This window comes from Pteropus medius, unplaced genomic scaffold, assembly GCF_902729225.1.
Source record: "Pteropus medius unplaced genomic scaffold, Ma_sr-lr_union100, whole genome shotgun sequence".
NCBI lineage: Eukaryota > Metazoa > Chordata > Mammalia > Chiroptera > Pteropodidae > Pteropus > Pteropus medius.
The window spans coordinates 603,633-616,017 of record NW_024349799.1 but is presented as its reverse complement, the minus strand read 5'-3'; the positions used below and the strand labels follow the sequence as shown (position 1 = coordinate 616,017).

At 36.8% G+C, this 12,385-nt stretch overlaps 1 pseudogene; it reads left to right on the top strand.

The window, feature by feature from the left end:
- The first annotated feature begins 11,690 nt into the window (after positions 1-11,690).
- LOC120621358 (uncharacterized) lies at positions 11,691-11,773 on the top strand (annotated as a pseudogene).
- Positions 11,774-12,385: the final 612 nt, after the last annotated feature.

The following is a 12,385-nucleotide window of genomic DNA, read 5'->3' as shown; positions in this document are numbered from 1 at the left end:
TCTCATGCAGATAGATTTCCTTTGGCTATTTGTTTTGAGGAAGAAGAATGATTAATCAGAAGAGTAGGTATTTATCTTTCTTTCCCAAGAGAGTGAATAGGAACCCGATCCTCCATCTTCCCAGGCTTCCTATTGCAATAATGAAATTCCATTACATTGAAAATGATGTAATTCCCCATGGGGTTAGTTGTAATCAGACTTGACCTATATATGGATGGACACAGTAGTGATGAGAACTAAAGAACAGGGAAATTAACAGAAAGAAAAGGACAGCATTTAGATTTGTTTTGATGGATTTACTTTGTTTTAATTTGGTTACAAAATGTCTATTAAAAACTTGCTTCATTTCTGGTAAGAAAAATAATGCAAAAATAACAGACAAATTGCCAAACAGCTCCAGGTTTCAGTGGTCTCTAAACAATTATCAGGGCTTGTTATTCCTCTTTCCACCTCTGCCCCGCCCCGCCCCACCACCACCACCATTGATCAATTCTCATTATTAGCTCTTAGAAAAGCAGACAATCCCCAGGACAAGCCTGGCTTCAGATCGGAGAGTCAATATTCTACTGTAACAATCTGCCAAAAAACGCAATTCAGGCACATTTAAAGTGTGTCGCCCCAGAGGAAAGCTAGAAACAGAGGCCATTCACAGGGGCCTCACTATTAAGTTTGATTCATCCACAGCTGCCTCTGACATTTCTAAGCCAGTCAGGGTTATCATCAGAAAACGCGAGTGAGCAAATGCAGAGTGACAGCAGACCACAGCACAAAGGCTGCCTGCCTGGTTCTAGAAGTTTATCCAACTCCCCTCACTATCTGCCCCTCCCTCTGCCCTCTTCCTCCCACCCCCATGTGAAGAGCTGAGTGCGTGATAATAAGAATTCACAGAGAATGAGTGCCAGGAGGGCAACGTGTGAGAGGAGGGGTAGCAGTACTATCACTTAAAAAATAATTTTTGAGGCACAGGCTGAGTAACAAATGAATGCTTCTCTTGAAGAACCTTTGGAGCTGTAAGACACAGGTTAAACACTAAATACATGTAGGTATGTGTATGCGTGTGTATATGCACGTGTGTGTGAAATTGCCATTTTTGTAGTCAAAAATGATCAAGCATCCACAATTTTAGGTCATTTGACCACATAGATTTACATTTGACAAATATACATAAACAAAAACAGAATGGGATAGAAATGATTTCGGCAAGATCAACTGTTAAGCCAGATGTGAGTAAAGAATAAATGGTTTATTGACATACTGTTGAATTGTTAAAAATCCATCTTTCATTAGTATGATTTAATTATATTTAGTACTTAAATTACGTATATGAAAAATTTCATTTTTAAGGACTATTTAAGTGTTAGCAATATTGAGACAGGAGGGCAACTTTCTACTGTTGAATTAGTCAGGAAGATCAGCTCCTGGAGCCTGATAATTTCACAAGGATACCTGCCCTAAGGTACCACCTATCGACATCAAGGAGCCTTGGGAGGCGAACCACAAGGCTCTGCACGCCAGCAATAGGGCACTGTCCCTAACACTGCGCAGGCGCAATGAGGTCCCACTAGCCCTAAAGTGACCTTTTCCCTAATTTAAATCACACCCAGAGGTAGAGATTTACCACGCTAATGAGATGCTAGGCATGAAGAGGCAGTTGCAGGCGCCAAGAAATCTCTGCTTTTACGTGGCTAGACACAGCCTTTACCCCACGTAGCTCCCTTTAAAACCCTGCCCCAACTTCTCTCCAGGAGCCACCTGAACCTTTCCTTTCTCGGTATTGGTTCCCTGTGCACAAGCTGGATAAACCTTTGCCTCTTGCCTGAACTCCCTTGCAGTGATCTGTTTTGATTTACATCCTGGGAGATCGGAAGAACCCAGGATACCGGCAACAATATAGTAGTAATGAAAAAGGATATAAATTGTGATAAAATTCTAATTGTATTTTTTAAGCGAATACAAAAAAGACAGTAGCATATATACAAAACACTAACAACATTTCTGGATTCTTGGATTAGAATAAACTTTCCTGCAGTTTCAAAATTTTGATCACTTACAGATTTTACTATCTTTTCTTCAACCTCAACATCGAAACATCAATCGCTAACCTTAATGAATATGCAATTATCTTATAACCAAAAAAATATATTTTTAATTTTATTTTATTATTAGTTTCAAGTCAAAAATACTTTTAAATACATGCATTATTTTCCTTAACTGTACTCTTATTACAAGATAAAGTTTATTATTCTCTTGAGAGCTAGCATCAGAATTTTATTACAAACTTTCTTTGCAAAGTAGTTTAAGTAGCAAATGGGGCTCCCCATGGTATTTTGAGAACATGGTAAAAATGCTTTGCATGAGACTGAGTACAGAATCTGTCACCCAAAGCCAGTGCTTTCCAAGCCTCCCTGAAGGTGAGAATCTCAGATTCCTTGGCCCAAATCTAGATCAACAATTATAATCTCTTCCAGGAAAGAAGTCTGGTAATCTGCTCTAGACAAATGTTCTTATAGCCAAAACATACTTCTGCAAATGCATCTCTTTGTCTAACCCCTAAGCCCAGCTCTTTTGGGAGAAAGAGCTCCTACAGTGATGGCTGTCTTCAACCTGAGAGAGGCCTGGCACCCCCATAACATCTGAGACACCTCCACTGATTGTGGGTTTCCTGCAAGTTGAGTCAAAACAGACACAGTTGGCTCTGTTCTTCCATACCCATGTCTAATGCAGTCTCAAATCTTTTCCTAAAGGAAGCACTCAGTCAGGTAAATGGGGCCTCACCCAGAAGCGAATTATAGAACAGAATATCAGGGGTCCCCAGCAGCTGCATCAGCTCAGCTGGAGATTTCACAGAAATGTGGCCCTATCTGGTTCTGTTGACATTCATGCAATAGTCTTCTCCAGCCATTTTACCTGATATGCTTCTGTGGGCCATTTAGGCCTCCTGTAGCAGCAACTTTCTTCTTAATGTCCTAGCCATTAAAGTCCAAACTCCAACCAAGGTTATGGGGGCATAATTGGTCCACTAGTTCTTCTAGTAACCCTATGTATTCCACAACATTCCACCCATTGCAAGACTATATATGTGTGCCAGGTGAAATATACACAGACAGAAGTGTGTAGATCCTGAGGATAATGTCTAATGCTTAAGAGACCTGTTGCCTACCTTACACATATTCCTAGTCCTTTGGCAGGCTTCCCTTAAAAAAATCTGGAAAAACCCAGGGTCCACCCATTCACAGGGAAAGCAAAAGGCCAAACATAAAAACATATTACAATTAGGACCTGGCATCTATTACATACAATCTTGTTATCATGGATCACACTCTTCTCAGCCTGTTTCAAGCTTGATTCTGCCAGTAAATAGCATAATTGCTTTAGCATAAGGTGCTTTAACCCATTTCCTGTTTGCCCCAAGAATACTTGCCAACAGTGCTTGCAGCTGCAATGTTTACCCTGAGATAACTCGTGAATTACAGTCCTAACCTTACCCCCAAAGTTTGCCACAAAATATCTTGCTTTTATTATTATTTTTGCATTGCTCTAGTATATCAATAGTCTTTAGAAACAAATGACAGCATTCTATTCATAGCATTGTGTTTTTAGTAGTGGTATTTCCATTTACAAAATATAGTAATTCTTGATCGCTAAAAATGTCAAATCCTAGAAAACGTAGCATTCCTACGCGTGATGTAAACATCGTTCTCGAACAGTTGTTAGCCAAAGATTCATTTGATGAATCCTATTTATGTATACATTTCTGTTACATTAGGATTAGAGACAAATTCTGTTTATAAATAAGTCCAAGAACGGTTTTTATTTTCACATTGAAAACCAGTCAGATTTGCTTCAGCCTCAAAGGCATGTTTATGTAAAATAAATTAACGCTGGCAGTGAGCTTCACTTTTTTTTCAAAAGGGTTAATCACCATCACAGCTTTGACATCTCCCACAATTTCAACCTCCTGGATCGCAACTTACATTTTTCCTGGCACGGGACATCTAGACAAACCACACAGAAATAAACTTGTCCTATTTCAGGACCTTTCTCTTGGACGTTGAATCCATGAGTAACCATGAGTGGGTAGGGCTCAACACATACAGAAGTTCCCACACCTGATAAGAGAACCTAAAGAAAGTCTAGAAAGATTTTGAGCAAGAGAATGGTACAATGAAATCTGTGCTTTAAGAAAGTTAGTCTGGCAACCGCAGGATGGCCTTGAAGGTAATAGTTGCTGAATTCATGGGGAAGTTATTATAATAATCATATATGAGAGTCTAAAATCTAAACTTGCGAGGTGGTATTATAAAGGAAGATGCATATATTAGAGATGTTGGAAAAGAAAAATCAAAAATTTAGTAAGTTTTACTCAGATAAAAAGAAGGCCTAAGAGAGGTTGCTGGCGGAATTTACATGACTTAAAAATAGAGGCAGGACATAAGAAAATTAAATATTGAAGAAAGCTGGTATTCCTGAGGGATGAGCAATTTTAGGGATTATTTAGAAAGAGCAAATCACTAACGATGAAGAAAACACCAAGCTCCATGCACCAATGGAACTAAAATTTGATTTCTTCTGTGTATATATGAATGTGCTCTTTCCTAAATTCAAGAACAGCTCAGCCAAGAAAAAGAAATCTGAATAAACAACTCACAGAGGAAGAAACCTGAATGGCCAATAAGCATTTGAAAAGATGTTCAGTAGTGGAATTGCAGCTAAGGACTAATTTCTAAAAAATAGAATGTAAAACTAAAATGAAGTACAGTATAGCCAATTGCCTTGAAAACCTCTTAGATCTCCCAAAAATGCAGTATGTATGATTTAGTGGATGCATGATTGTATGTAGGATTTATGCAAGATGTATGCATAAATATATAATAGCTTATGTTGCAGGGGGGCTGGTCCTCAAGACCACCCTCAGTTTCAGTGATTCACTAGGAGGACTCATAGAACTCAGAAAAGCTATACTTGTAGTTATGGTTTATTACAGCAAAGGAAAAAGTTTTGTAGAGCAGAGTCCAGGAGAACCAAGCATAAGCTTCTAGTTGTCCTCTCTTGGCAAAGTCACACAGACAGTGCTTAATTCTCCTAGCAACAATCCTCAATGTGTGACAATGCATGTCATGTGAAGTATTGCCAACCAGGAAAACTCACCCCAGCCTTGGTGTCCCAGGTTTTTGTTGGGAGCCAAGTGCATAGACATGAAGTACCTATGTGACTGAACTAATCTCCAGCCCCTCAGAGGTCTAAGACAGCATGACCCAGGGCCCCAGATGAACCAAAACAGGTGTCCACCCTAAATCACATTATTTACATAAACTGTCTGGCATGGCCTATGGTCACTATGCAAAGACACTTTTATCAAGCAGGAGTTTCCAAGGCTTTTTGATCTCTCCCAGGAACTTGTCAAATGACAGTCCTAAAGACTTTTGAAATATGCAGGATTCAGACACCTATGCTCTCTGAGTTAATCCTTTACTACACATGCACATAAAAATATGGGCTATATGCTAGATTATCTATGCAAAACATAACTATATAACACTGCCTTTAAAAATGAGAATCATAATTCCTCTTATAGGATTATACCCAAGTAAGTAACAGATATGAATAAAAATCTACATTTGAGGATGACAGTAAAAGAGCAAAAATTTGAAAACAATCTAAATGTCCAAGATTAGCAAAACAGTCAAATAAATCATGGTGCATTCATATCTTGGACTACTATATACCCATTAAAATCCAGATACTGTTAAGTAAAAAAAACATGTTAATAATATATATATATACATACACACACACACACACACATACACACACACATAATACTACTATCTATAATCAATCCTCATTCATAGATTCTGTATTTGTGAATTCAGAATTCTCTAAAATTTGTAACCCCAAAACTAGTAATTGTAGTGCTTCTGTGGTAATTTGTGAACTTTCACGACCTGGCAAAAAATTTGACTCTCCTGACAACATTTTTCTCGCTGAGATCAAACACAGTAACACTCTGTCTTCCTGTTCCAGCTCCTTTACTGTAAACGAGTGTCCTTTTCATGATTTATTTACTGCCATGTATTTCACATTTTTGTGTTTTATTTGGTGAATCCACCGTTTTAAATGGCCCCCAAGTGTAGCGCCAAAGTGTTGTCTAGCATTCCCATGGGCAGGAAGGCTGTGGTGCGCCTCACAAAGAATATATGTGTGTTCAACAAGGTTTATTCAGGCATGAGTTTTAGTGCTGTTGGCCATGAGTTCAATGCCGATGAATTAATAATATATATTAAATAAACTGTCTTCAAACTGAAACACACATAAAACAAGGTTATGAATTGTTGGCTTAATGAAAATGAAGTGACCAGAGGCTCAGAGGAACCTAACACTGTACTTCTCATAGGATCCGTGGTTCATTGTTTGCAGTGACTTTATAGAACATGACTACCACAAATAATGAGAACTCTATGCACATACAACATGGAAGGATATATATATCAAGGTATTAATAATAAGAATGTGTTTAATTTTTAATTCTCTTCTTTATACTTTGCTCTGCTTGCCAGATTGATTTTCTAATAGCAACATGTATAATATATATAATTAAGGAAAAATTAATTACATAATAAATAAATGTAAGATTCTACTAATTTTAGACCTTAGTAGCATTCAAAGAGCCATAAAGTGCTCTAACGGGCACTAATGTTTCTAAAGGTACCAGTGCCGTAAGTAACCATAGAAAAGAACCACCTAGGTGAGTACATGGTCTTTACCTTTGCAGTCATGGGTAGGGGCTAGTACAGAAAGGTGATTGAATAATATTAAGCTTACTCATAAAAAAAAATAAAATAAAGAAAATAAAAAAACAGAACAAAGCTTCATTCTATTTGTTTTCAAAGGCATGGAAGGGAAAAACCTTGTTGGCTTGCCTCTTTCAGCCTGTCTCCAAATAAAGCTTATTTATGAGCTGGGAGCCGAAAAGGAGTGAGAATCCCTCATTTGTTCCCACTCTGATGCTTGGCGGTAGAGATAATAAAGCTGCTGTGGACCTTGTGTAACCAACCCATCCCACATCACACGATGGTTAGGTCAAGCTTTAAGTGAATGTGTTATTTGAAAGTCAATGCTAAGATCACGAAAATAGCGTCGCAGTATTGTGACTGTCTCAACCTCCAGATTTTCTCCGGTGACCTGTTGGTTGTCAACACTTCACCCTCACATTACTCACAAGCAATAGCAGCTGTGGCAGCATATTTTCATCCTTGGTTTGTTCCAACTCCCCTAAGAACCGTATAGAACATAGCTCCCATTTATGCCAACTCTTCCTTTGCAAAGGATCCCATAGGCTTCATTAATTTCTCAACCTAGCCCCAGAGGTCATTGCTGTTGTTTTGGGGCAAAGCACTACCAGATAGCACACAGAAACCAGGATGGCCATTTGAATTAAGAAACAAGAAAGCGTTCTTACTACAGGGAGCTCAGAAAAACTGCATATGACTGGTTAACCTGGTATTTAGTCAGACATTCTCACCCTGACAAAGAAATAATGGCTGTCATTGGCTCTGAGGTGAGGTCCTCACCCTGGAAGTCCAAAAATCATTTTGAACAGGTGGACTTCAAAAAATAAAGTTTAACTCAAAAGGTACTCTTTGGTTTAGACAATTTGACACATCTTGAAAGGAAAACTAATGCAATGGAGTTTCCTTATACAATGCACTCAAAACTCCAAAGAAATTAATTTTCCTGATACAATGCAGCTGGATATTAGCAAGAAAGAAGTGCATGAAAAAACTAAGGTCAAATGCATCAAGCAGGGAGAACACAAGGCAATTAATGTGAGAGGAAAAGAGGATGATGGCTCTAAAGGAAACGGAAACAGGGTATTATCATTCTTTTGATGATCACAGACCAAGCCCACTTCAGCAGGAAAAAGGTTTCATTAACTAAATGGCCTAGAAGCTCTTAACACAGATGAATCAGAGAACATGTATCCAGGACAGGGAAAGAAAAAAGTTTGTTTAAAATGAAAACCCAAGAGATCTTTCATAACTAAAATTTCTTCTTAACTACCTAAAAATCAATAAGAAAAAGAAAAACACCTCAGTAGAACTATGGGCAAAGAGCATGAACAGGCAAGTCACCGAGAAGAAAAAAATAAGCTAATGAACATTAAAAGCTGCTCAGCTTCCCTTATAATCAATCAGATAAAATTAAAACAACAACGTGATCATTTGTACCTATTAGATTGGCAAAGATGTAAAAATTGATGATACTTAGTTTTGGCAAGAGGGTAGGAAAGAGAAAACATAAATGGGGAAACATTCTTATTAGAATTATTAATTAGTACAGTCTTTTGGAGGGAAATATAGCAATTTTGATTACATTTTTAACGTTCATCTCCTTTGACTCAACATTTCTATTTTTAATCACTTGTCTCACAGAAGTGTGCAAGTGTTTAAAGGTGTTCAGTACAGCTTTATTTATAATATTTTAAAAATCTAGAATAACCCAACTGTCCATTAATTGAAGTTGGTTAAATAACTATGGTACTTATAATGGAATACTATAAAGCTAGTAAAAAGAATAAGACATTTACACAGCATTAAGTAATTAAGCAACTTGCAAAACAGTATGAATAGTATAACCTAACCTACACATGTAGCCTAGCATAGATTAACCTTGTTTAGAGTTTATAATTTTGCCTTGATTAACCTATAAACCCATTTAGATCACTCTAAAATTTACAAGGTTTGTGTAATGCTGTCCTGTAATTTGCTGTAAGTCTCACAGAAAGACCAAGATTTATTCAGAGTTTATCCATACCTATGCAATCCCCGATGTTGATTGCCAAAACTGTTTTTCAGAAACAAGCCTAGGATGTTTTGCTGGTTCAGGGGGTGAACCACCTGAGATGGACTGGAGCAGCCTAAAGGACCCTCCAGTGACCTCCTCATGAACTTTCCTCATTATAATCACAGAGATTTTTTCGGCCATTTTTTAACATGCAATGTACGTATAGCCACGTTTTCTATCTGCCTGTGCACTAGAATGTCCCCATCTATACATACAGTAAGGAAGTCTCAATATTTATGCATGATTTCCCCTAATAAAGATGGATTAGATGCTTTGTTCAGGGGCACACCACCCCGGGAGTGATCGTGGTGTGTCCTTGCTTACCGGCTTACAATAACATTTCTTCTCATAAAGTCATCTTGGAGTTGTCGTTTGGCTGGCAACTACTGAGCACTCGGACCGGTTTGGTCCAGTAACGATATGACACAGGTGTCCTTTACAGGGTAATGAAAATGTTCCTGAATTAGATAGCGGTGATGATTGCACACATTGTAAATACAGTAAAAGTCATGAAATTGAATAATCTAAAATGATTAAAATGGTAAATTTTATGTTACATGAATCCTACCACAATTAAAAAATATGAATAACATGATCTCATTTTTTTTATGGGAAAAGCAATAATATTAGTATGTATATAGAAAAAAAACCTGGAGGGATATACTAAAGAATTGATAATAATTACCTCTGAAGGTGACAGACATGGTATATTGTCAATGTCCATATTGCATGTGGCTCTAATGTTCAGATTTTTAGTAAAAGAGCATTTATAACTTTCATATTCAGAAAAATTCATATTAAATCACTTGAAAAGTATATCCTTTTCTGGAGAACAGAGGTCTGGTTATTTGAGAACAAAAAATTCCTTTGAGGTTAGTTAATTTGTGTCCCCACAAAATTAATAAATAAAAATTCCTTTCACCAGAGATATTTAAAAATATCTATTTCAGTGATGATGGGGTTCAGGACATGCTACCCTTGAAATATGGCACCTTGGGATATTAAATATCTTAAGCTGAAGGAATTTAAAAAACAGCTGGAGTAGGAAGTTCACTCTGATCTCCACCCCTTGCCCTTCTTCCCTAAAACAGGTCATAAAACTCCCATGTGAAAGGTGCTCTCCTTGTACCTGGAGGAAAGAAGACATCCTCATCACCAGAGATGGTATTTGGGGCTAAGAAGGCTGCATAAACCTTCGTAAATTAACCCTTGTCTTCTTAGTTACTTCTTTACCATTTACTACTTGTATGCCCAAACCTCTTTATCTTGTCAATTCTTCACAAATTTATTGTTTGTTTAAAAAGTATAAAACCTTTCTTCTCTGGTCACTTCTTTGGGTCTTCACTCTCTTGTGAAGGCTCCCATGTACATGTAAAAATTCAGTAAAACGTGTATGCTTTTCTCCTGTTAATCTCTCTTTGTCAGTTTAATTTTCAGACCTAGCCGGGGACAAAAGAGGGTCAAGGAAAACTCTTTTCTTCCCCTATAATGGGAATTGTATTGTTTCAGAATTGTGAGATTGTTTTTCCTTATTCAATAAAGAATATGTACAAACCCTTGTTCCATATAGTTAAATGGTAAAACTAAAATTCATTGAGGCTGAAATGTAAATATTCATTTGTCTAGAAGGAATTGGTTACTAAAGTCTATGTACCCTGAATTATACTTTTGCTTCCAATCAAAGCATCTGCTGAGTCCTCGCTTTCAGACAATAAAAGGAAGTATCAAAGTCAGGATCAGAAGATTGGAAGTCTGGTTCCAGAACAATTGCTAACTTGCTGTGTGAACAAAAGCAAACTCTTTAATCTCTTTAGGCTTCCATTTCTTCATCTCTAGAAATGGGGAGATGGTACTAAATAATTAGAGTGGTATAATTATGTGATTGTGTGTGAAATCAAGAAGTCAAACAAAAATTACGCTCAGAAAATTCCATTAAGGCAGTATATTACTTTATATAATCTTAAGTAAGTCTGTTAAGGCAACTAAACACAGAACTATGGCCAAATACATATGTTTGTGAGGATGGCCAACAGACGATATGCTTCCATGACATTTTAAAAACCTGGAAGTGAGGCAGCTATCAGAGTTCCAATGTGTGAAATGAAATTCTTCTCTAAAGAAATGTTTGAGCCTTCGAAGAACAGTTGATTCAACTAACCTAATGTTTCTAGTTCTAAAGATGAGTAGTTTTGCATACATCTTTAGAACTAGAAAAGACAACAGAAAAGAATGTTACTCCTTGCTGCCCCCTTGTGAGCTTTAAGGAAACTATTCTTTGGTTTACTAAATTTATTTTTAAATTCAGCAAACATTTATTAAGTACTTATCTTGTGCCAGACACTCTGCTGGTGATGAGAACACAAATATAGACAAGACATGATGTCTCCTCTTAAAGAATTTACAGATTAATAAAGGCTATCAATGGCGAATATTTATAATATGGTGTGATAGAGACAAGTTCAAGGATTTACTGGACCACCTAAATCAACCAGTTTACTTTGGGGGAGGCAGAGGGGGGCACTCCAGGAAGTCTCTCACAGGAGAGAAAGGAGAGGTGAGCTGTTTCCAAAAAATATTTAGGTCGTAGAATTGAAAAGACTTGCTGATACAGGGATACAAAGATATGGTGTTAATGATCAAGGAAGCACTCTAGAATAAAAAGGAGACTTTAAAATAATCAGAATTTTCATTGAAAGAAGAAATTGAAGAAGATACAAATAAATAGAAGAATATACCGTGCTCATGGATAGGAAGAATTAACATCATTAAAATGTCCATACTAACCAAAGTAATCTACAGATTCAATGCAATCCTTATCAAAATACTTGTATATTGACTATACTTGAAAGACTATACTTTCAAGGATCAGTTCTATAGTTTGTTACTAGAGAAGTTTCTCTAAATGTGTAGAGCACCATTTAAGAATAAACTTTTGTAAAAAAAAAAAAATACCAATGGCATTTTTCATAGAACTAAAACAAATAATCCTAAAGTGTATATGGAACCACAAAAGACCTTGAACAACAACAGCAGTGTTGAGAAAGAACAAAGTTGGAGGCATCATACTACCTCTTATCAAACTATGCTACAGGGCTATAGTAATCACAACAGCATGGTACTGGCATAAAAACAGACACATAGATCAATGGAACAGAACAGAGAGCCCAGAAATAAACCCATTCCTATACAGCCAATTAATCTATGACAAAGGAGGCAAGAACATACAATGGAGTAAAGACAGTATCTTCAATAAATAGAATTGGGAAAACTGGATAGATACAGGCAAAAAAAAAATCAAAATAAAACTAGACCACCTTCTTACACCATATACAAAAATAAACTCCAAATGGATTAAAGAGTTGAAACTGTAAAACTCCTAGAAAAAAAACATAGGCAGTAAACCTCTCTGACATTGCTCTTAGTAATTTTTTTTTTTTAGATATAAATCTCCTCAGGTAAGGGAAACAAAAGAAAAAATAAATAAATGAGACTACATCAAACTAAAAAGTTTTGCATAGGAAAAGAAACCATCAACAAAATG